Source organism: Ictidomys tridecemlineatus, chromosome 4, assembly GCF_052094955.1.
Source record: "Ictidomys tridecemlineatus isolate mIctTri1 chromosome 4, mIctTri1.hap1, whole genome shotgun sequence".
NCBI lineage: Eukaryota > Metazoa > Chordata > Mammalia > Rodentia > Sciuridae > Ictidomys > Ictidomys tridecemlineatus.
This window is the reverse complement of record NC_135480.1, coordinates 2,078,412-2,103,320: the sequence shown is the minus strand read 5'-3', so window position 1 is coordinate 2,103,320 and position 24,909 is coordinate 2,078,412. Positions and strand designations below refer to the sequence as shown.

At 42.1% G+C, this 24,909-nt stretch overlaps 1 protein-coding gene across 27 annotated transcripts in view; it reads right to left on the bottom strand.

Moving 5' to 3' along the window:
- The window catches only part of LOC110597052 (uncharacterized), a 268,944-nt gene that overhangs the window by 9,228 nt on the left and 234,807 nt on the right, over nucleotides 1–24,909 (bottom strand). For 24 of the 27 annotated variants that reach the window (XR_013437304.1, XR_013437306.1, XR_013437303.1 and 21 more), the window contains 5 exons: nucleotides 20,359–20,525; nucleotides 6,171–6,253; nucleotides 5,327–5,457; nucleotides 2,799–2,902; nucleotides 651–2,630 (listed from right to left, as the gene is read on the bottom strand). The gene's annotated coding sequence lies outside the window, so the exon portion shown is untranslated. The remainder of the gene's footprint in view (nucleotides 1–650; nucleotides 2,631–2,798; nucleotides 2,903–5,326; nucleotides 5,458–6,170; nucleotides 6,254–20,358; nucleotides 20,526–24,909) is intronic. The other 3 variants (XR_013437298.1, XR_013437299.1, XR_013437302.1) reach the window with 2 other exon arrangements.

Below are 24,909 nucleotides of genomic sequence, written 5' to 3'. Positions count from 1 at the left end.
CCACAGAGAGTCTGGACAATTCCCTGGGATTCAATGAGAATCTCTGAAAGATCTTGAAACTATTATTTGCTTGGGAAAGATTCAGAGACTAGTTCTGAGGCTAGGAGAAGCAGTGAGCATCACTGAGATCCCAAAAATAGCACTAAGCCTCATAGAGAAGGTGTTAAAAACCCTTAGAGAAGGGGACTCTGAGAATAGCTCTGAAACTCAGTGAGCCCCTAGAGAAACCAGTGGCATCTACTGAGAACCTCCAGGAAGTCCCAGAGATCTTACAGACCTTGGGAATGGCTGTACTTCACTCAGAATCTGGAAAGGCAATGAGACCACTGAGATTTTGGGGAAGGCCATGCATACATCTGTCAACCTAAGGAAGACCCTGAGCCCCATAATACTCTGAGTAGATTTTGAACACTATTGAGTCAACAGTGAATGAGTTAACCCCTCTGAGATTTTGTAGGATTTTAGCCTATTCTAAAACCTGGGCAATAATCTGAGCACCATGAAGACCATGAGGACCTTTCTCAACATGATTGAAATTCTGGAGAAGTCCTTGTGTTCTCCTGAGCTGTTGGGTAGGCCCTGATCTTCTTAGATGCTGGGGTTGTCCATGAGATTTACTTATGTTGAGAAAATACCAAATATATAAATACCTTGAAGAAAAATCTTGACATCATGAAGGTTCAGTGGCAGGCGCTATGCATGACTGTGAACGTGGCAATGTTGCTAAGCTCCATTGACTGTATAAGAAGGCAAAGAAACCAGTAAAACATTGAAGATCCTGGTGCACACATCTATGACACTGGGGAAGGTCCTGAGACTGTAAGGGAACAAAAGGAGAAGGAAGCAAGATGCAGAGGCAAAATGGCTGCTTGTCTAAGCAGCTGTCTTTATTTATACCATTAGGTTACAGTAGTTCACTGAACCATTAGTACATTAGGTGTTCTGGTTGAGCATGCATTAGTTATGGTAATCGTGTCTGGGAGAAACTGCAGAATGTTCCAGCTGTGGGAAACAAGACACCTCTTATTCTCCAGGAGTTTTCTCACAGAGACACTTGCTGTTTAGTACATTTCCACAGCACACACTTATAGCTTCTTGTTTTTTAGTTTGTGTGGCCTTTTGGATGGATGATGTTTGGGGTTTATTTTTTGTTTTGTTTTGTTTTTCAATATTGGTGGAGGAAAAATTAGGGTAGGCTTCAACAACAACAAAAACAAAACAACAATCTCAGTAGACACTCACCAATGACAAGTTGTTTAATCCAAGTAAGATTGGTTAACCACACGGTTAAGCAATCCAATATATCTGAACTTCCATAATTCTGTTGGATCTTTTTAATGATATCTATAAGGTAATATAACTCATCTGAAATGGAGTGACTATTGTCCCTTAAAATAAAGCAAGACATATTTTTAAGATCATTACAGACTTTATAATGTAATAATAATCAATTGCAGCCCAATTGTGAAGAATGACCAAATGATTTTTTTGTTCTTCATTTAGCATATTGATTTCCATAGAGTTGTAATTCGTATTTTTCAACACATCACAGGCCAATTTCTTTCTTTCTTTGTAAGCTGTGACAGTTGCCAATGAGTACAAAATTATGCAAAAGCATAGGACATATGTGAAGGGGCAAATGTTTTAAAAATGAATACATTTTTTAAATGAGTTGGTTTGTCCATAGTGGCAAAACAGAGTAATAAATAAGAAATGCAAGCAGGTACCTTTTTAGATCTATGGGCACTAGCCCTAATGAGCCCAAAATGAGTCTTAATGGAAACATGGAGAAAGGGAAAAGGATGAAAGGAAAAGAAATGGATAATGTTCATTTCCTAAAGTGCATTAGACTGTAGGCCCTCATGAATTTACAGATTCCCATATGGGGTCCCAGAAGGGCATACAGTGAGAACAGTTACTGACAGTGGCAAAGCCTGTTGGGAAAAAAATGGAAAACACCTTCATTAGTGAGCAAGAATTTTGATGAAAACATTCCTGAGATTCTACAGCATCTGAAAATAAAGTATAAAGGGATCTCACAGCTGCATCTGTGTGTTACCTTCCATCCGAGGTCCAGGAATTTATCATTAATAAAAACAGATACTATCCACTTTGCTTACCTCCATCTGTATACAACATCAACCCAGCTACAAGAAGAAGGGTAGAGATCAAGAAAGAGGGGGAGTGTGTAACCTGACATAGGAAAGAGACTCACCCATCATGAGATATGTGAAAAGAAATAGGTGCTAAAAAAATACAACTTGATAGTAGGAAAAAATCTTAAGCACTGGAGAAGTAGAATTTTTCCATAAGTGAGATATAAAACATGAATGTCTATGCCTGTGAAAGATAAAATTTTAGTGCAACCATCAGCAGTTAATTATGCATATTTATCAACAAAAGCAGAACATTCTAGCCTAAAAAATGAGGAAAGTGTAACCATATTGATATATACAATCTTTGATTATAAATAGCAATTACTGCTATAAAGGCATAAAGTTTTCCTACAAAAATTACCAATGATAATGGCACATTAGATAAAGGAGGTTGACTCACCATTACTCGCACCAAATTTCTGTTAATTTTTTGTAGAGCTTGAAAAAGGCAGTACAGTGTTATTTCTTTAACAACTAGAAAAAAAATTAAAAAGCATATCAGTAGTTAACAGAATACAAGAACATGCTCAATTTAAATGTACTAAAAATTGCTGTAAATGAACCAAGGAAAATTTAGAAGAAAGGGTCAAATTTGGGATGTGAGGAATTCAATATTTTTGAAATCATATATGTCCCAAGTACCTGATAGTGAGGTAAGGTTGAATTTTTTTCTGTTACAACATGGAGTCCTGATTGTAATAACACTTCCCCTAATGTTTGTAGAATTTCATCTGTGATGTTTCATCCTGTAAGCAACATATCATCCATACAATGATAAATAAGTAAATGAGAAAATTTATGACCAAAAAAGAACAAGGCTTTATTAACAAAATATTGATATAATATTGGGCTATTTAGCATTCCTTATGGCATAAGTTTCCAATGCAATATATTAGTAGTCTTAGGATGGTTAAAAATGAGGACAGTAAAAGCAAATTTTTTTCTGATCATCAGGAAAGAGGAACTTTAAAAAAAATTTTTTTATTTGTTTTGATTAGTTACACATGACAGTACAATGACCTTGAAGGAACAGTTTTAAAAGATTCTTTTAAGTCAATGACATATAAAGAAAAATCCTGAGGAATTAAATTTGTGTTTGGTGATCCACATTGAAGCAGACCCATGGGTTTATACATGTATTAATTTCTCTTAAATCTTGTAATAATCTCCATTTTCCTGACTTCATTTTTATAACAAAAACAGGCATATTTGGAATAGGCTAGTAGAAGGTTCAATATGTCCCAGTTGTAGCTGTTCTTGAATAAGGGCCTCTGTAGCTCCACATTTTCCTTTGACAATGGCCATTATTCAACCCAGACAGGGGTGGGGAATTTCCACATTAGTGACAAGGCAGTCAGATCTGCAGAGACCCGCATAAAAAAGTAATTCTGCAGACATCTGGAGTTTATGTAGCATGTCTCTGCCCCATGTAGGAAAAGGTTCTGCCATTACATATGGCTGCACATGGGTGATGATTTGTGTTGGATTGGAAGGGGCAGAGCATTGTGACCACAGGGAGCTCTTGGATACCATTCATTATTGCCTCCTATGCCCCAAACCAGAGTTGCCCTTTGAAGGGGCCATGTATGAGACCATACCAAAGGGGTATGATGTTAGCACCTGTGCCCAGTAATCCCATAATTGGTTGTTCATTTAAGTAAAGAGCCAATTTAGGTCTACTTTCAGTGATCAGTAAACATGTTCCCATGATGGTAGACCAAACCTTGCATTTCCTCTTTTGTTTAAAGGCTGTTGAGCTGTAACATAGGGAATCACAATTAATTGAACAATAGAGGATCCTTTAGGGAGACTTAAAGGCATATGGAACCACATTGGGGCACATATTATACCAGTAAAATCAGAATCAATTACCTCTGGAATAATAAATATTGTTTCTTTAACACTAAGCGTATAAGGAAAATAAATCCCAAAGCATTTTTGGATAAAGTCTCCTGAATTTGAGTGGCAATTGTATATACCTCCCCAGGAAGCCACACCAGGCTTCTTCAGTAGTAATTAAATCGATGCCAGTACTCCCTCTAGGGGCATAAAAAAATTTCTGGAAGGATGCTCTGTTTTAACATGAAGAGATGGCTGTGTCTAGACTGGTAACATTTGTGTCATAGGATCTTGAGAGAGCTAGAAAAATGCATTTCCCTCCTTATTGTCACTTTCCGAAAAAGTATGTTGATATTCTTATTTATTTATTTATGTATTTATTTAATTATGTGTATATGACACTTCTGTCATGCATTTTGATTCATTGTACACAATTTCAGCACAACTTTACATTTCTATGATTGTACATGATGTAGCATTGCACCATATGCGCAGTCATACACATATCTAGGGTAATGATGTCCATCTCATCCCACTAGCAATTTTTCTTAATTATTTTGATTTGTTTTTATTAGTTCTACATGACAGCAGAATGCATTTATGCAGCAAAAGACAATTGCTTATGCTCTGGCTGGCCAGTGGGATTTGGCCTAATAGGTCAAACAGCTAAGGTGTGAGTTTCTCCCTCCTGCTCCACTTGCTGTAAACATTCAGCCAAGTGAGATCTAACCAGTGGTGGCAGTGGCAGCAGAGGAGGAGGAGTTGGTGAAGGTGAAGGGAACACCTCCATAAAGAATGTCAGAATCAGAATACAACAGTTACTAGTATGGCATTATGTAAAAATGTGAATGTGTAACCGATGTGATTCTGCAATCTGTATTTGGGGTAAAAATGGGAGTTCATAACTCACTTGAAACTAATGTTTGAAATATGATATGTCAAGAGCTTTGTAAGGTTTTGAACAACCAATAAAAAAAAAAAGAACTGGGAAGAAACTTAAAAAAAAAAAAAAGAATGTCAGAATTACAAGTGGCAGGTGGGTGGTAGCAGACAGAGGAGGAGGTGTTTGCTGAGAGACAAATAGCATTGGGACAAAGATGACAAGCATACAATGGGAGCTCACATTCCTCCTGAAGATTCTTGCCTATATCTTCCCAATCTTTGTGCCTACATAACCATTTTCTGAGTTTCAGGAGCAACAAGAACTTATTTTTGCCAGCAAAGCAATGAGGTCAGCAATACATGTGACATGACAAGCCTTGCTAAATAAATAGGAGAGCTCAGCCCAATGAAATTGTCGAATGTCAGACAGGAATTTTCCCATAGCTTACCAATGGGGATCAGTAGCAGCTGATGAAAGACACATTTCAGCCTGCTCCAGGTGAAAAGCTACTCCCTTCCCTGATTAACACATCCAGAAGTGTCCCTGTTTTCGATGTCCAGGTACCACATTGGGTGCCAGCTCTAAGAAAAAAAAGGAGATGGTAGCAAGATGCAGAGGCAAAATGGCTGTTGTCTAAGCAGCTGTCTTTATTTATACCATTAGGTTACAGTAGCTCACTGCACCATTAGTACATTATTGTTCATTATATCACTAAGTCGGATACATTATGTTATAATGTAAGATGTTCCTGTTAATAATCATATAGGAGTCATGAATAAGCATGCATTAGTTATCTTAATAGCTTCTGGGAGAAACTGTAGAATGTTCCAGCTGTGGGACATAAGACACCTATTCTCCAGGAGTTTGCTCCCCAGAGAAATGTGCTGTCTTGTGTACATTTCCACAGTCAGAACATGAGACTCAGCAAGAAGCTTCAGAGGCACTAGGTCCCTAGTAAATGGCCTGAGACTTAGTGACTTAGTAAATGCTGGGGAGGCCGCAAGCAACACTGTGACCCTGGGATTGAATGTAAGCTTAACTGAGAACCTGGGAAAGTGCTGAGGGTTACAGAGACCTTAGTATAACCCTGAATCCAGTGTGTCCTTGGGAAACTTTCTGAGCCCCACTGAGACCCTGGCAATAGCACTGGACATGACTGAACCCTGCAAAAGGCTGAGAAAATGCAAAAGCTGGTAAAAGACCATTTCTATCCCCAACCAGTGCAGAAGACTAAACTAAGGTCATTTGTGTGAATTTGGGGTCATGCAAAATAAAACATAGACACAAATTACCTTTTACAAGTTTCAGGATGGCTTTCCCCAGTTCTTGAACTCAAGCTCCCCAGAAAGAAGAACAAGAGAAAAATCACAGGAGGCTGTCAAGAGAGAGGGAAGCAGGTTTGGAAGTGGCCTTTTATTTGGGGGGATGCTATTCTTAGAAAGTTCTAATCAAAAAAAGGGCAGATGGGGTAGGACTACAAGGGAAAAGCTGAGTGTACCTCAACCCCAGTGGGCATGCCTACACCTGGAACCAAGCCTTGCTATCTGAGGAGGGACAACACCCAAGTCACTAAGAAATGTAGTAACTGGTCAAAGCCCCCTGCCTCAGGACTGGAAGGTGTCCATTCAGAGTGACTTCCCACAGGCCATGAGTACCACTGAGGTCCTGGGCAAAACCAATAGCTTCTTGAAAACCTGGGGAATATCCTGAACCACACTGAGATGCTAGGAATGTCTAAGAATTCCAATGAATGCCCAGGGAAAGAAAGGATAACACTAAACTCATGGGAAACACTCGTATCATGTGTTGTGAGATTAGAGAAGACCCTGAGACTTATTGAGACCCTTGGCAAGACCCCACAATCCATGAAATCAGTAGAAGAGAGACTGAGCCTCATTAGTGACCTAAAAATTCCCTGAAACCCAATGGTACACTGAAAAAGAACAGAACACAACTTAGAAACCTTGGAAGCTCTGAATCCCAAGAGACACTTTTGGAAATACATATGGTACAAACAAACTTATAGAAATGATCTGAACACTCCTGAAATATGGTGGACAACCCTGAGCCACAGCAAAATCCTGGGGAAGAACCTGAGACTAACTGATATCTTGACAAAAGTACTAAGGCCCACAAAGAAAATATGGAAAAGTCATGAAACACACTATTGATTGAAAAGACTGAGATACATTATAAAATGCAAAAAAATCTATAATTTAACATAGACACTGGTGGAGGCCCTAAAACCACTGAGGAGATACTGAAGACCTTTAGCCCAGCAGAAGCTCTCTGGAAAAAAATCTGAGACACAATCATACCTAAGATCCAAAAAAGACCCTAGAGGATACCCTGAGATAATTGGGAAAGCAATGAAGCAGACTAAGTCACTGGAATAAGCCCTGAGTTTACACTCAGAAACTTGGGGTGACCCTGAGTTCAGCTGACAAAGAAGGGAAGACCCTGAGCATCACTATGACAATGGGAATATCCCAGAATTTCAATGACACACTGAGCAAGTACTATTCTCCTTTGAGACACTAGAGAAGGCCATTATTTTCCCCAGAATACTGTGGGACAATCATACTTTGCAGAGTCTTTAAACCCACTGAAATAATAGGCTAGGATCTAGGCCAATTAGAGTCTCTGTCACAAAATCACAATCTGAGGACGATGCTGAGGAACACTGTGATGTGGGGAATGGCACTGAGCTTCACACAGACCCTGGGCAAGGCCTGGGATTCAGTGAGAAACCCTGAAAGGCCCTGAAACCACTATTTTAAGGGAGCTCTGAGTCTAGGAGAAGTGGTGAGCATTACTGAGACTCTAAGAATAGCACTGAGTCCTGTGGAGAAGCTGGAAAAGACCCTGAAAGAGAACGAGACTCTGAGTATGGATCAGAAACTCAGTGAGCCTCTGGAAAAAGTAATGACACCTGTTGAGAGCCTCAGGAAAGTCCAAGCACTTGCTGGCCTCAGGAATGGAACTGAGATGTACAGAGATCCTGAGAAGAAAATGAGGTGACTACTACTCTTGAGAATTTTGTGCATACATTTTTCATCCTAAGAAAAGCCCTTGGATATCTGAAGTCTCTGAAGAAGATTTTGAATATCACTGAGACAACTGTGAATAAACTTATCCAATCTGAGACTTGTACTGAGGTCTTTAGCCTTTTTTAAAGACGGGGAAATATTTTGATCACCACAAACATCATATGGACCTTTCTAAACAAGATTGAAATTCTGCAAAATGCCTCTACCCGTCCTGAGACAATAAGGAGGAATTCCTCCTGACACTGGAAAATTCCCTGAAACCCTCTAAGGTCCTGAAGAAATTTTCAGGTTCACTAAGACTCTGGGACAATCCCTGATCACCAGTAGAACCTGGGAATAATATAATTTCACTTAGTGCCAGGAAGATTGTGAAGCCAGTAAGATACTGGAGAAGGCCCTGGCATCACTGTGACCCTGCAGAATGCTCTGAGACTCAGTAACTATTAAATATAGAAAAAGAAATACCCACAGATTGTGAGACCTAGGAGAAAGAAATAGAATAGAAAGCCATACACTTATGAGTTTCTTATCTCCCATGATAAATACTTCCCAAACACTGAGCACAGGAAGGGAGAAAGTGTCTCAGCAAACCTAGAAAAACATTAATTTCCTTTAATACAATTTGTCTCCAAGTAGTGGCCACCTACACCCCAGCACAAGGATACAAATCCCTGAGTGCCCAGACTCACATGCTCACTAAATCACACTCAATTATATAAACCCATTTTCCTCCTTTATAGCTTATGTTCCACCAGTAAAGTGGGTTCATTTTCATTGGTGAAGTCCTGCTACTGAATAAGGGCTAAAATGATCTGGGAAGTTTGCCTTAAGCCCAGTCTTTTTGTTTTAACAGTAAGGAGCTGGGTTGGCCCTGAACAATACTGTGACCCTGGGTATGACAATGAACTCTAATGAGAACATGGGAAAGGTGCTGAGATATTTCTGAGACCATGGCAGGAACCCTGAATCTAGTGTATCCTTGGAAAACTATCTAGTCCAAGCTGACACTCTGGGAATAGTTCTGAACTTCACTAAGACAATGAAAAAGGCCCTGAGACAAATGGATAGACTGATCATGGCCATGAGCCTGGTAGTGACATGAGTTCCACTGAGGCCCTGGGCAAGTCTTTGGCTTTTTGAAAACCTGGAGGATACCTTGAACAACACTAGTAAGCCGAGAATGTCTAAGGGCACAACTGAATGCATGATGAAAGGAAGAAGAATGCTAAGACTCTGGGGTACAACCAGAAAATGTCTGTGACTGGAGGAGACCATTAAATGCACTGAGACCCTGGGTAAGGATCCCAATCCACTGAATTAGTAGTAGAGCACATGAACACATTTAGTGACCTGAAAAAGCCTGAATTCCAGTGATAACACTTGGAAAAGGCCTGAACACTGGTAAAGAAAAAAAAAAAAAAGAAAAAAAAAGAAAAAAAGCAGTGAAAAGCCTGAATATGAAGAGACACTCATGAAGGCCTCTGAATCACACAAACTCATGAAAAGCATTGGAACACCCCTGAAATGCTATGAAAAGCCCTTAGTGACAAAAAAATCCTAGAGATCACCCGAAGTACTGCAGATACCCTGTGGAAGTCATTGAGACCCAATACATAAAATGGGAAGGCTATTAGCTTTATAGTTGAGCTGGAAAAGCACTGACAACAAGGAGACCATGAGCAAGACCCCAATGCCAATGACCCTGGTGGAGGCCCTCAACACCACTGTAATGCTATTTATTGAAGAGCATTAGTCTGAGATCCAATTATACCTGAGATCTCAGAAAAGACTAAGAGTGTCCCCTGAGCCTGTGGAAGTCCCTGGGGAAAGCACTGAGCCAGACTGAGACCCTGCAGAAAGCCCTGAGCTTACCCTAAGGAACATGGACCAGCCCTGAGTGCCATTGGCACAGTGAGGAAGTCCTTGAGAGATAGCAATGACCATGACAATGGGAATATCTCTCAGTTATGATGACACACTGGCAAGCTCTATTCTCCAAAATGTAATTGGAAAGGCCTGATAAACAATTGAACACTGTGGAGAATGCAGAGCACAACTGTGATGCTGGGAATGGCACTTAGCTTCACACAGACCCTGGTTAAGGTCCTGAGGTGCATTGAGAAACCATGCTTGGCCAGAAACAGTGTTTTACTTGGAGAGATTCAGAGCCTTGCTCCAAGGCTTAAAGAAGCACTGAATATCATGAAGACACAGAGATTACCACTGAACCTCAGAGAATGTAAATGAATGAAAAAAGTACATACTGAGCTTAGTTCTGAAACTCAATGTTCCACTGCAAATGGCAATAAGACCTATTGGGAACCTTGGGAAGGCCCTGAGCACATGGTGAAATTGTGAATGATGCAGATCTGCACTGAATGTCTGGAACAGAAATCAGACCATTAAAACTCTTAAGAAGGTTCTGCACACATCTTTAAAACTAAGAAAGGGCCTTGGCTTTCCAAAAATTCTGAAGATCATTTATAGCATCATTGAAAATTAACAAATCTGAGACTCTTCTTGGAGCTTTGAGCCTCTTCTAAACACTAGGCAATATTACATACACCATGAATAATATGTAAACCTTTCTAAACAATATTGAAATTCTTGGGAAGGCCTTGAGCCTCCATAAGACTCTAGGGTAGACTCTGATGCATACTGGCCCTGGAAAAACTGCTGAGTCCATTTGATACATTGCCTGTCACTGAGAATTTGGCATAGGCCCTGATCAACAGTGTTTCTTGGGAAGACTGTACCATCACTGAGTGCCTAGGAAGGCAATGGCACCACCAATACTCTGCAAAAGTTCCTGGAGATTACTGTAATCCCAGGGAATACCCTATGATGAAGAGTCTGAGCAGGACCTGAGCAACACTGTGACCCAGAGAATGGCAATGAACTCCACTGAGAACCTGGGGAAAGTGCTGAGATTTACTGAGACACTGAGAAAACTCTGAATGCCATACAACATTTTTTTAAGACCTTTGAATCACACAAACTCATGGAACACTCTTGAACCTCTATGGAGAGTTGTGAGTCATGCTGAAATCCTAGAGATACTTCTGACAACTACAGATACACTATGGAAGGCTCTGAGCCCCACTAAGATCACGGGAATGCCATAAGCTTCATCATAGAGCTGAGAAACACTGAGACCCAAGGAGATACTGGGAAAGGTCCACAACCCCATTTGAAGCTGAAGGAGTTGTGATCCCTACTGTGAATCTATTTTTTTTTAAGATTTTCAGCCTCTCAGAAGATAAGAGGCAAAAAATCTGAAAGTTAATCATACCTAAGTTCTCACAAAAGACTCTAGAGAATTCTCCAAGTCCCTGTAAGTCACTGGAAAAAACAATAATACAGACATAAACCCTGGAGAAAGATGTGAGTTCACACTAATAAACATGGGGTAGCCTTGAGTGATGCTGACACAGTGGGGAAGTCCTAAGTACTAAAATGACAATGGGAATATCTCTCTGTTACAACCACACACTGCAAAAGGCTAGCTTCCCTAGTGAAAAAAAAAACAAAAAAACAAAAAAAACAGGAAAATCCAATATTTTCCCAGAACACTGGGGAATAATCTAAGCTTGCTAGATATTGTATAAAGTTCTTAATTTACTGAAATAGTAGAGTAGGGCCTGGGCCTCACTATTATTCTTGAGGAAACCCTGACTTATATCACACTCTAACATGCTGTGATCTTTGGAATGGCACTTAGCTCTACCCTGGACAATACCCTGGGATTCAGTGGGAAACAGCCATGAAAACTGCATTTTTATTGGGAAGATTCAGAGCATCATAATGAGCTGGAATAAGCAATAGCATCACTGAGACTCTGAGAATAGCACTGGGATTCTTAAACATCCTGGAAAAACTCTGAAATAACAGGAGACTCTGAGTAGGCTCTGAAACTCAGTGTCCCCTACAAAAGAAAAAAAAAATTGTCTATTGAGGCCCCAGGGAAGGCCCTGAGGAAATGGTGAAACTGTGGAAGGTGCTGATCAGTACTGAGAGCTGGGAAGGCAATGGAACACTAACTTTCTTGGGAAAGTTGTGTAGACACCTGTCAATGTATGGAGGGCCCCCTGCCTTCTTAAAAATCTGATGAATATTTTGAAAAATACTAAGGCAACAGTGAATGAAATTTAAAAATATGAGATTCTTGTTGAAGACTTGAGCATCTTCTAAACACTGGGCAATATCCCAAGCACCATGAAGACCATGTGGAAAATTCTAAACAAGATTAAAATTCTGGGCAAGGCTTTAAGCCCTCCTGAGACACTATGGTAGGCCCTGAGGAACACTGTCACTAGGAAACACTCTAAAATCCTCTGACACCATGACTGTCACTGAGACAGTGGGGTAGGCCCTGATCATCAGTGTAAACTGGGAAAAGTACAGCTCCACTGAGTGCCTGGGACAGTCATGGCAGCACTGAGACTGGAGAAGGCCCTGGGCACCACTGTGACCCTGAGGAATGCCATGATTCTCAGTAAAAATTGGGGCTTACCCTGAGCAACACTGTGACCCTGAGAATGGCAATAAACTCCACTGTCAAATTGGAAAATTAACAGATTTTTCTGAGACCTGGGCAGAAACTCCAGAATAATGTGTCTTTATGGAAGTTTAGAAGCCATGGAAACACTTTGGGAATAGCACTGAACATGACTGAGACTATGAGGCACTGGGAAAACTTGAGAGTCTGGTAATGGTCATGAGTTCCACAGGAACTGGCAAGGCCTTTGTTACTTTGACTAACTGGGGAATATTTTGAACCACAATGAGATGTGGGGAATGTCCAAGCGCTCAACTGGATGCATGAAGAAAAGAAAGAGAACACTAAGACTCTGGAGGAATGTGCTAATCATGACTCTGACACTGGAGGAGACCATGAAACCCACTGAGATCCTGGGCAAAAACCTACAATCCACTGAGTCACTGCCAGACTCAATGAGACTCCTTGATGACCTGCAAATGCACTGAATTCCAGTGACACACTGGGAAAAGCCAATTAGGACACCAATTAGAACTGAGTAAAGGCTCTTAATGCCAAGAGATACTTTTGAAGGACCTTGAGTCACACAAGTTCATGGAAAGCATCTGCACATGCCTGAAATTTTATGGATTGCACAGAGTCACACTAAAATCTTGAGATTGGCCTGAGAACTACAGGTGCACTGTGTAAGGCTGAGACCCTCTACAGAGTGTGGGAAAGCCATAAGCTTTGTTGTAGAGCTGGAAAAGCAGTGAGACACAAGGACACCATGGAAAAGATCCCCAATCTCACTGAGACCCTGGTGGAGGTCCTGAAGCCCACTGTAAAACTGTGTATTTAAAGTCTTTAGTCTCACAGAAGTTATGCAGAACAAAAAAAAGACCCAATCAGACCTGAGCTCTTCAAAAATATTTCAGAGAATCTCCTGAGCCCCTGTGTACACTGGGGAGAGCAGTGAACCAGAATGAGACACTGCAGAATGCCCTGAGCTTACACTAAGAGACATTGGATATTCCTGAATGCTGCTGACACAGCAGAGAAAGTCTGAGCATCACTATGACAGTGGGAATATCTCTGTTATAGGAACACACTGAGTAAGGCTCTATTTGGCAGTGTGACACTAGGGAAGGTCATTATTTTCCCAGAATACTAGGGAAAAATATGAGCCCAATTAGATATTGTGCAGAGTTCTTAAATCCACTGAAATACTAGGGTAGGCCCTGGATCTCACTACAATATTTTGGAAGGACCTGACACAAAATCAAACTGCTAGGAAGATACCGAGTACAACCGTGAAGCTGGAAATGACATTTACCCCACAGAGACCCTGGGCAAGGTCCTTGGATTCAATAAGAAACCCTGAGAGGCCCTAAATACTGTGTATCCTTTGGGAATATTCAGAGCCTCACTTAGTTATTCTTCCTTCAAGGTAGGAAGAATAACTAAGTCTCTTAGAATAGCACTGGGTGTCATGAAAACCTATAAAAGACCCTGAAATAATAGGAGTCTCTGTGTTTGGCTCTGAAACTCAATGTTCCTCTGCAAAAAAGAAATGAGACATACTGAGCCCTCTGGAAGGCCCTGAGTATGTGAGGAAATTGTGAATGGTGCTGATCTGCACTGAGAGCCTGGGAAGACAGTAAGACCACTAAGACTCTTGGAAGGTTGTGCACACCTATGTCTACCTAAGGAAGGTCCATTCACCTTCCTAAGAATCTGAAGAATATTTTGAACACCACTGAGATCATAGTGAATAAAAGTAATGAATCTGAGACTTTTGTTGAAGCCTTGAGCCTCTTTAAAAAAAAAAAAGGGATAATATTCGAAACACCATAAAGACCATATGGATCATTCTATACAGGATTGAAATTCTGGGAAAGACTTTGAGCCATCCTGAGACTTTATGTAGGTCCTGAGGCCCACTGACACTGGAATAGTCCCTGACCACGTCTGATATCCAGTGTATCTAAGCCTCTGAGATAGGTGCTGATTATCAGTGTAACCTAGGAAGACTATAGCTTCACTGAGTGCCTGGGAAGGAATTACACCACAATGACTCTGCAGAAGGCCCTGGGCACCACTATGACCCTGCAGAGAATGATTTGAGATTCAGTAAGACTCTGGGCTGGCCCTGAATACCACTCTCATCCTCAGAATGGCAATGAACTCCACTGAGAACCTGAGAAAAGTGCTGAGACTCATTGAACCCTGGCAAAAACTCTAAAACCATTGTGTATTTAGGCAACTATATAAGCCATGAGGAGACTCTGGGTATAGCACTGAACATAACTGCGACAGTGCAAAAGGCCCTGCAAAAAACTGAGAGCCTGGTCATGGTCATGATTTCCACAGAGGCCCTGGGCAAGGCCTCTGGCTCTTTGAAAACCTGGGGAACGTCCTGAATCACACTGGGAGGCTCAGAATGTCCAAGAGCTCAGATGAATGCACAAGGAAGTGAAGGATCACACTAAGACTCTGGGGGACACTGTGCGCACCACTGTGACAATAGAGAAGACCATGAAACCCTCTGAGACCTGGGCAAGAACCAGGGGATTACAATAAACACACAACCTGGGAAAGGCGCTGAGATGAGTGAGACCCTGGCAAAATCTCTGAACTCAATGTGATTTCGGGAAATTATCTCAAACCTGTTGAACATGACTGAGACTTTGCAAAAGGCCTTGAGTAATACTCAGAGTCTGGTCATGTAATGGCCATGAGTTCCACTGAGGCCCTGGGTGAGGTCCTTTTCTACTTAAAAACCTAGGGAACATCCTAACCCACACTGAGACAATATAAATGTCCATGAGCTGAACTGAATGCATGAAGGAGGGAAGGAGAACACTAAGATTCTGGAAAAAAACCCTGAGCTAAACTGTGAGACTGTAGAAGATTATGACATCCACTGAGTCCCAGGGCAAGAATCCACAATCCACTGAGTCATTACCAGAATCTGTGAGCTTCCTGAATGACCTGCAAAAGCCCTGAAATCTATTAAAATATCATAAATGTTCTGAGTGCCAAGAGATACTTTTGAAAGCCTTTGAATCACACAAAAACAAGAAAAGAATCTGAATACCCCTGAAATTTTATGAACAGCCCTGAGTGACAATAAAATTTTGGAAATATTTAGGACAAATACAGATATACTGGAAATGCATTGACATTCATTATATAGGATGGGAAACCCATGAGCTTCATTGTTGAGCTTCATTGTTGAGGTTAAAAAACAATGAAACAAGGTGACCCTAGGAAAGATCCACAACCCCACCTTGACCCATGTGAAGGCCCAGAAACAAGGTATAAAACTTTGTATTGAATGCCTTTAGCTCATAGAAGTTCTAACGGGAAATTTTGAGACCAAATCATACCTAGAATCTCAAAAATCAAAAGACCCAAGAGAATTCCCTGAGCACCTGTAAGTCATTGAGAAAAGCACTGAGCCAGAATAAGACCATGGAGAAAGCCCTGAGCGTGCACATGTGATCATGGGGTAGCCCTGAGTGCTGCTGACACATTGGGAAAGGCCCTGAGCACCACTATGGTAATGGGGCTATCTCTCTGTTACAGTGACACACTGGGCAATGATCTATTCCCCAGTGAGACACTAGGGAAGGCCATTTATTTCCTTGAATACTGTGGAAGATTCTGAGAACCACTAGATATTTTATATCCACTGAAATAGTACTGTGAGCCCTAGACCTCACTACAACACTTGGAAAGGCCCTCACACACAATCAAACACTGAGAAAGATGGTAAGCACCACTGTGAGGCTGGAAAGGTACTTAGTTCCAGAAAGAACCTGTAGAAGTCCCTGGGATCCATTGAGAAACCCTGGTTAACCTGAACCCAATGTTTCCTTTCAGAAGATTCAGAGCCCTGCTCTAAAACTGGTAAAACATTGGGCATCACTGAGACTCTGAGAATGAAAAGGAGTCTCAGGGACAACCTGTAATAGACTCTGAAAAGAAAGGATAACCTGAGGTTGCCTCTGAAACTCAGTCTTCCCTGCAAAGAGCAATGAGAACTTTGAACCCTCAGGAAGGCTTGGATTAAATGGTGAATTCATGAATGGTGCTGACCTGTACTGAGGGCCTGGAAAGGCAATGAGACCACTAAGATTTTTAGGAAAATTGTGCACAAATCTGTCAAAATAAGGAAGGACCCTCCCCTTCCTAAGAATCTGAAGATTATCTTGAACATAACTGAGACAATAGTGATTAAAATTAATGGAGCTGAGACTCTTGCTTAAGGCTTAGGCCTCTTCTATACACTGGGCCATATTCCAAGCACTAGGAAGACCATTTGGACCTTTCTAAACATGACTGAAAATGTGGGGAAGGCCTTGAGCCCTCTGAGACTCTAGGTTAGACTCTGAGGCCCACTGACATTGGGAAAGACCAGATCCCTCTGATACCCTGAGTGTCACTAAGACTCTGGGGTAGGAACTGATCATCACTGTTACCTGGGAAGACTACAGCCTCTTTGAGGCCTTGTGAAGGCAAAGATACCATCAAGATTCTGCAGAAGGTCCTGGGAACAACTGTGACTGTGGGGAATGCCCTGAGACTCAGTAAGACTCTGGTCTGACCATGAGCAACCCTGTGATACTGGGAATGACAATAAATTCCACTGACAAACTGGGAAGTGTGCTGAGATTTACTTGTTACCTAAATTTATTGTTTCCTTCTGCAATTATCTAAGCCCTGGTGAAACTTTGGGAATAGCACTAAACATGATTGAGAGACCACAACAGGCCCTGAGTACCTCGTAATGCCCATGAGTTCCACTGAGGCAACAGGCAAAGCCTTTGGCTCTTTGAAAACCTAGGAAGCATCCTACTCCACACTGATACTATGGGAATGTTCAGTAGCTCAACTGATTGCATGAGGAAGGGAAAGAGAACACTAAGACTCTGGGGGAATACTGAGACACAGCACTAAGACTAGAGGAGACCATAAAACCAAGTGAGAACCTGGGCAAGACCCATAATCCAATGAATCAGAACCAGAGTTCATAAGCCTCCTTAGTGTCTTGTAAAGCCCTGAATTTCAGTGAATCATTGGGAAGGCCCTGAACACTGTATAGGAAACAGTGAGTGCCCTGAATTACAAGAGACACTTCTAAAGGCTTTTAAATCACAAACACATGGAAAACACCTGAACATCCATGAAATGCTGTAGAAAGGCCTTAGTCCCTCTGAAAACATGGAGATGGACTTGAGAACTACACATACACAATGAAAAACTATGAAGCCCACTACAGAACATGGGGGAGCCATGAGCTTCATTGCTGAGCTGGGCAAGCACTGAGACACAGGAGACCCTGGAAGAGATCCACAAACCAACATTAACCCTGGTGGAGGCACTGAACAAAACTGTGAAACTACTTATAGAAGGCCTTTAGCCTCATAGAAGCTCTGGGAAAAAACTGTTACACCCAATGTACCTGACATTACAATAAAGATGCTAGAGAATTCCTAGGCCCCTGTAAGTCATTGCAGAAAAACACTGAGCCAAACTGATACCCTGCATAAAACACTGAGCTTACATTAAGAAACTGGTGGTGGCCCTGAGTGCTGCAGACACACTGGGAGTATTATGAGCAGTGCTAGGGAAGTCTCTCTGATACAATGACACACTAGGAAAGCTCTATTCCCCAATGAGACACTACAAAGCCCATTATTTTCCCAGAGTACTGTGGAAGAATCTGAGTACCACCAGATATTGTTCCACATTCTTAAAACCACTGAAAATTCTGGTAGACCCTAGGTCTCACTACAATACTTGGGAAGGCCCTGACAAACAATCAAATTCTAGGAAGATTCTGAGCAAAACTGAGGTGCTTGGAATGGCACTTAGCCCCACAGACACCCTGGGCAAAACCCTGGGATTCATTAAGAAACCCTCAATGACCCTGAACACACTGTTTCCTTTGGAATACTCAGAGCCTCATTCCAATAATTACAGAAGCACTGAGAATAGCACTGAGCTATAGCACACATGAACACCTTACAAAAGACCCTGAAATTATACTAAACTCTGAGGTTGGCTCTAAAACTTAGTGTTGCCCTGCTAAAGGCAATGAGACCTATGGAGACCCTTGGGGAGGCCGTGAGCACATGATGTGTTTGTGGGTTGGGCTGATCAGCACTGAGAGCTGGGAAGGCAATGAGATCACTAAGTCTTGGGAAAGTTGTCCCTACATCTGTCAATGTAAGGAGGGCCCTTTGTCTTCCTAAAACTCTGATGAATATTTTGAACAGAATAGAGACAACAGTGAATGAAATTAATGAACCTGAGTCTTTTGTTGAAGACTTGAGCCCTTCTAAACACAGGGAAATATTACAGGCACCATGAAGACCATGTGGAACTTTCTAAACAAGATTGAAATTCTGAGGAAGACCATGAACCCTCCTGAGACAGTGGGGTTGGCCCTGTGGCTCCCTGACACTGGAAAAGACACTAAATCCCTTTGATAACCTGAGTCTCACTAGGATTCTGTGGTAGGCCCTGATAATTAATGTAAGCTCAGAAAACTCACTGAGTGCCTAGGAAGATAATAACACCATTAGTTCTATGGACAAGGCCCTGGGCACTACTTTGACCTTTGTAATGTACTAAAACTCAGTAAGACACTGACTTACATTGAGGAACAGTGTTACCCTAGGAATGGCAATGAATTCCACTGATAAATGGGGACAAGTGCAGAGAGTTCCTGAGACCCTGGCAAAAACTCTAAACCTAGTGTGTCTTCAGGGAACTATCTAACCCTATTTAGATTCTGACAATAGCACTCAAAGTGACTGAGACACTGCAAATGACCCTGAGAAAAAAATGGGAGTGTAGTAATGATTAAGAGTTCCACTGAAGCCCTTGGAAAGACCTTTGGCTCCATGAAAACCTGGGAAACATCTTTTCCCATGCTGGGAATGTCCAAGAGCTCAAATGAATGCCCAAGGAATGGAAGCAGAGCACTAAGACTTTGAGGGAGCATCCTGAGAATGACTGTGAACACGAGGAGACCAAGAAACCCCATGATGCCCCAGGACAAAAACCCAATCCCATTGAATCAGTACCAAGGCCCATGATACTCCTTTGTGACCTTCAAAAGCTCTGAATATCACAGATACACTGAGAAAATGCTGAACAGCAATTAAAAACCAGTGAAGGCCCTGAATTCCCAGAGATTATTTTGAAGACCTATTTATCACACAAACGCATGGAAGGTCTCTGAACAGACCTGAAACTCTGTGGACAGCCCTGAGTCACACTAACATGCTAGAGATTGCCCTAAGCACTACACACTGTGGAAGGCATAAAGTTACTCAAGAAAATATGGGAAAGCCATGAGCTTCATGGTTGAGCTTGAAAAAAAAAAAAAACTGGAACCCAAAAAGTTCCTGGGAAAGATCCACCACCCTGCTAAGAGCCTCATGTGCCCTGTGCACAACTCTCAGCCTGTACATTGACAGCCTTTAGCCTCACAGAAGCTCTGGGGAACAATCTGAGACCCAAGAATAGCTGAGATCTCAAAAAGCACACTAGAGAATTCCTTGAGCCCACGTAGATGAGCAGGGAAAGCACAGAGCTAGAGGGAGACCCTGGAGAAGACCCTGAGCTTACACTAGCAGACATGGGGTAGCCCTGAGTGCTGCTGACACGGTGGGGTAGGCCCTGAGCACCACTATGACAAAGGGAATATCCCTGAGTTTCAACAGCACACTTGGCAAGGCTGTATTTTTCAATGAGACACTATGGAAGACGACAAGAATGCTGTGGAAGAATTTAAACCTACTAGGTATACTGCAGAGTTCGGAAATCCACAGAAATGGTGCATAGGACTCAATACAATACTTGAGAAAACCCTCACACACAATCACACTTTAGGGACATGTGGAGCACAAGTGCGATACTGGAAATGGCACTTACCTCCACAGAAAAATTGGGCAAAGCCTTGGTATTCATTGAAAAACCCTTAACGGATTGAACCCAGGGTATTGCTTTGGAAATATTCAATCCACACTCCAAGACTGGGATAAGCCCTGAGAGACTGAGATCCTGAGATTTTGAGAATAGAACTGAGCCTCATGGACAACCTGAAAAAAAAAAAAAAACCAGAAATAAATAGGAAACACTGAGATTGGCTCCGAAAAAGTGTTCCCCTACAAAAGGCCATGAGACCTATTGAGACCCTTGGAAAGCTCTAAGCAAAGAGTAAATTGTGAATGTTGCTGCTCTGCTTGGACATGGAAGGAGATCACTAAGATACTTGGGAAGGTTATGCACACACAAGTCTACCTAAGAAAGGGCCTTTTTTCTTCCTACAAATCTGTAGATATTTGAATACAATAGAGACAACAATAAAATTAATGAATCTCTTATTGAAGTTTTGAGCCTCATCTAAAGACTGGGAAAAACTCCAAAAACCATGAAGACCATGTGGACATTTCTAAACAAATTGAAATTCTTCAGAATGCCTCAGCCCTCCTGAGACTCTAGGGTAGATCCTGAGGCCCACAGACACTGATTAATACTCTGAGACCCTCCAATACCCTGACTGTTAGTAACTCTGGGATAGGCCCTGATCATCAGTGTAACCTGGAAAGACTGTAGATTCACTGAGAGCCTGGGTAGGCAATGACACCACTAAGATGTTAAAGAAAACCCTGGGTACCACTGTGACCCTGGGAATGCTCTGAGAATAACTCAGTTTCTGGGCTGACCATGAGCAATTATGTGACCCAAGGAATGGCAATGGACTTCACTGAGAACCTTGGAAAGACGCTGAGAATCACGGAGACCCAGGCAAAAACTCAAGCCCAAATGAATCTGTGGGGAATTACCTAAGCCCTGGTGAGACACTGGGAATAGCCCAAACATGACTGAGACACTGCAAAAGGCCATGAGAAAAACTGAGATCCTGATGATGGGCATAAGTTCCACTAAGGCCCTAAGCAAGTCCATTGGCTCTTTGAAAACCTGAAGAACATCCTGAACCACACTGAGATGGTGGGAATGTCCAAGAGCTCAACTGAATACACAGGGAAGAAAAGGAGAAGTCTAAAGATCTGGGGGAACACCTTGAGCCAGACTCTCAGACTGGATAAGACCATAGAACCAATTAAGATGCTAGATTGGAACAAAAATCTACCAAAAGTTATCAGTGTTTATGAGCCTCCATACTGTCCTGCAAAAGCCCTGAATTCCAGGGATACTCTGGGAAAACCATGAACACTAATTGAAAACCAGAGAAGGTCCCTTAAATCACATTAACTCATGAAAAGCATCTGAGACTCCTGAGTCTCACTGAAATCCTGGAGATTGTCCTGAGAACTACAGATACATGGTGGGAGGCATTGATACCCACGAAAGAACAAGGAAAAGCCATGAACTTCACTGTTGATATTGAAAAGCACTGAGACACAAGGATATCCTGGGAAAGACCCACAATCCCACTTAAACCCTGGTGGAGGGCTTGAACACCACTTAACCCTCCTGAAGGCCTTTTGCCTCACAGAAGTTCTGGGGAGGAATCTGGGACCTGTCAATCTAAGGTGTGGTCCTTCACTTTTCTAAGATCTGAAGAATATTTTGAAAACCATTGAGACAACAATGAGTGAAATTAACGACTCTGATACTCTTGGTGAAGTCTCCTCTAAACACTGGATAATATTTCACACATCATGAACACCCTGTGGAACATCCCAAACATGACTCAAATTCTGGGGAAGGCCTTGAGCCTTGGAGAGATTAGGGGGCAAAAAAATCTCAACTGGATGCAGAAGGAAGGAAATGAGAACATGGAGACACTTTGGGAACAACATGAGCATGACTGTCAGACAGGAGGAGACCATGAAACCCACTGGCATTCTGAGCTGGGACCCACAATCCAGATACACTGTGGAAAGCTTTGGAGTCCACTAAAGGACATGGGAAAGCCATGAGTTCATTGTTGATCTTGAAAAGCACAGAGACACAAGGACACCCTGGGAAAGTTCCACAATCCCACTTAGATCCTGGTAGAAGTCCTCAACTCCACTGTAATATACTGAAGACCTTTAGCATCACAGAAGATTGGGGAAATAATTTGAGGCTCAAAATATCTGAAATATCAAAAAAGACCCTAAAAATACCCTGATGCCATGTAAGTTACTGGGGAGAGCACTGAGCCAGACTGGGACCCTGGAGAAATCCCTAAAATAACAGTAAGAATTATGGGGTATCCCTGAGTGCCAGTGACACAGTAGGGAATGCCCTGAGCACCATTGTAAAACTGGGAATATCTCTGTTACAACACCACACTGGGCAAGGCTCTATTCCCCAGTGAGACATTAGCAAAACCATGTTCCCCTCCCAAATATGCTGGAAGAATTGGAGTACCACTAAATATTGTGCAGAGCTCTTAATCCAATTAAAAATCTAGGGTAGGCCTTAGATATCACCAAGAATCTTGGGAAGGCTGAGATACTCAGTCAAATTCTGGGGAGGATGCTGAGCTTCCTCAATTGCAAATGTGAAGCTGCAAATGGCACATACCTCCAGAGACACTGGGCAAGGCACTGGGATTCATTGAGAATCCCTGAATGCCCTGGAATCTATTGTTTCCTTGAAAAGATTCTGAAAATTACTTGAGACTGAAAAAAACACTGAGCATCCCAGAGATTTTGAGAATAGCTCTGAGCCTCATACACGAACTGAAAAGAAAAAAAAAAACATGAAATAATAGACACTCTGAGGTTGGCTCTGAAACATTGTGTACTTCTGGAAGAAGCATGACACCAATTGAGAATCTTAAGAAGACCCTGAGCACATGGTGAAATTGTGAGGCTGATCTGTACTGAGAATCTGGGAAGGCACTGAGATTACTAAGACTTTGGGAATGTTGTGCACACATCTGTCAACCTCGGGAAGGGCCCTTCACCTTCCTAAGAATATGAAGACAATTATGAACACAATTGAAAGCAGAGTGAATGGAATTAACCAATCTGAGAAATTTGTAGAAGCCTTAGCATCTTTTAAACACTGTGCAGCATTTTATATGCCATGATAACCAATGGGCTTTTCTAAACAACAATGGAATTCTGAAGAAGGCCTTGAGCATCCTGAGAATCTAGGGTAGGCCCTGAAGCCCACTGACACTTGGAAAGACCCTGAGACCCTCTGAAACCCACAAAGCCTTTGGGGTAGGCCCTGATCATCAATGTAAACTGGGAAGACTACAGATTTACTTAGTACCTCAGAAGGCAAAGACACCACGAAGACTCCGCAGAAAACCCTGGGTACCACCATGACCCTGAGAAAAGCCCTGAGACTAGGTAAGGCTCTGTGTTTTCCCTGAGAAACTCTGTGACTCTGTAAATGGCAATAAACTCAACTGAGAACATGGGAAATGTGCTGAGATTTACTGAGACCTTGGCAAATACTATGAACCCCATGTGTCTTTAGGGAATTATCTAAGCCCAGGTGAGAGTCTGGGAATAGCACTGAACATGACTGAGACTCTAAAAGGCCCTGAGGAAAATTGAAAGCTTGGTGATGGACCACTGAAGCCCTGGGTAAGACCTTCAGGTCCTTGAATAACTGAAAAACATCATGAAACTCACTGAGGAGGTGGGAATGTCCAAGAGCTCAACTGAATGAATGAAGAAGGAAAGAAGAACACTAAGAGTCTGGGGGAACTCTCTGAGCATGACTGTGACTAAAGGAGTCCATGAAACCCACTGAGACGCTGGACAAACCCCCAATCCATGAACCAGTAGCAGAGTCCATGAGCCTCCTTTGTGACCTGCAAAATCCCTGAATTTCAATGATACACTGAGAAAATCCCTGAACACCAATGAAAACCAGTGAAGGCTCTGAATGCCAAAAGACACTTTGGAAGACCTTTAAATCACCACAAAATCATGGAAAGCATCTGAATACCCCTAATATTCCTGAGTCACAATGAATTCCTGAGATTGTTCTGAGGATTACACATAAACTGTGAAGGCATTGTGGTTCTAGAAGGATAATCGGGAGACCCATGAGCTTCATTGTAGAGCTTGAGAAACACTGAGACACAAGGACACACTGGGAAAATCTACTACCCCATGTAGTCCATGGGGGAGGCCCTGGACATTACTGTAAATCATTACTGTAAATTACTGTGAGGCCTTTAGCCTCACAGAAGCTCTAGGGAAGAATCAGAGACACGTCATACCTGAGATTCTCAAAAGAGACTAGTGACTTCCCTGAGTCCCTGTAAGTCATTGGGGAAAGCACTGAGCCAGATGGAGACTGGGGAGAATACCCTGAGCTTACACTGAGAAACACAGGCTAGCCATGAGTGCCCCTGGTGCAGTGAAGAAGGCCCTCAGCATGACAATGAAAATGGAAATATGTGTGTGTTATAAGGACCCAGGAGGCAATGTTCTATTTCCCAATGAGACTAGTGAAGGCCATTATTTTCCCAGAATAGTGTAACAGAATCTGAGCACCACT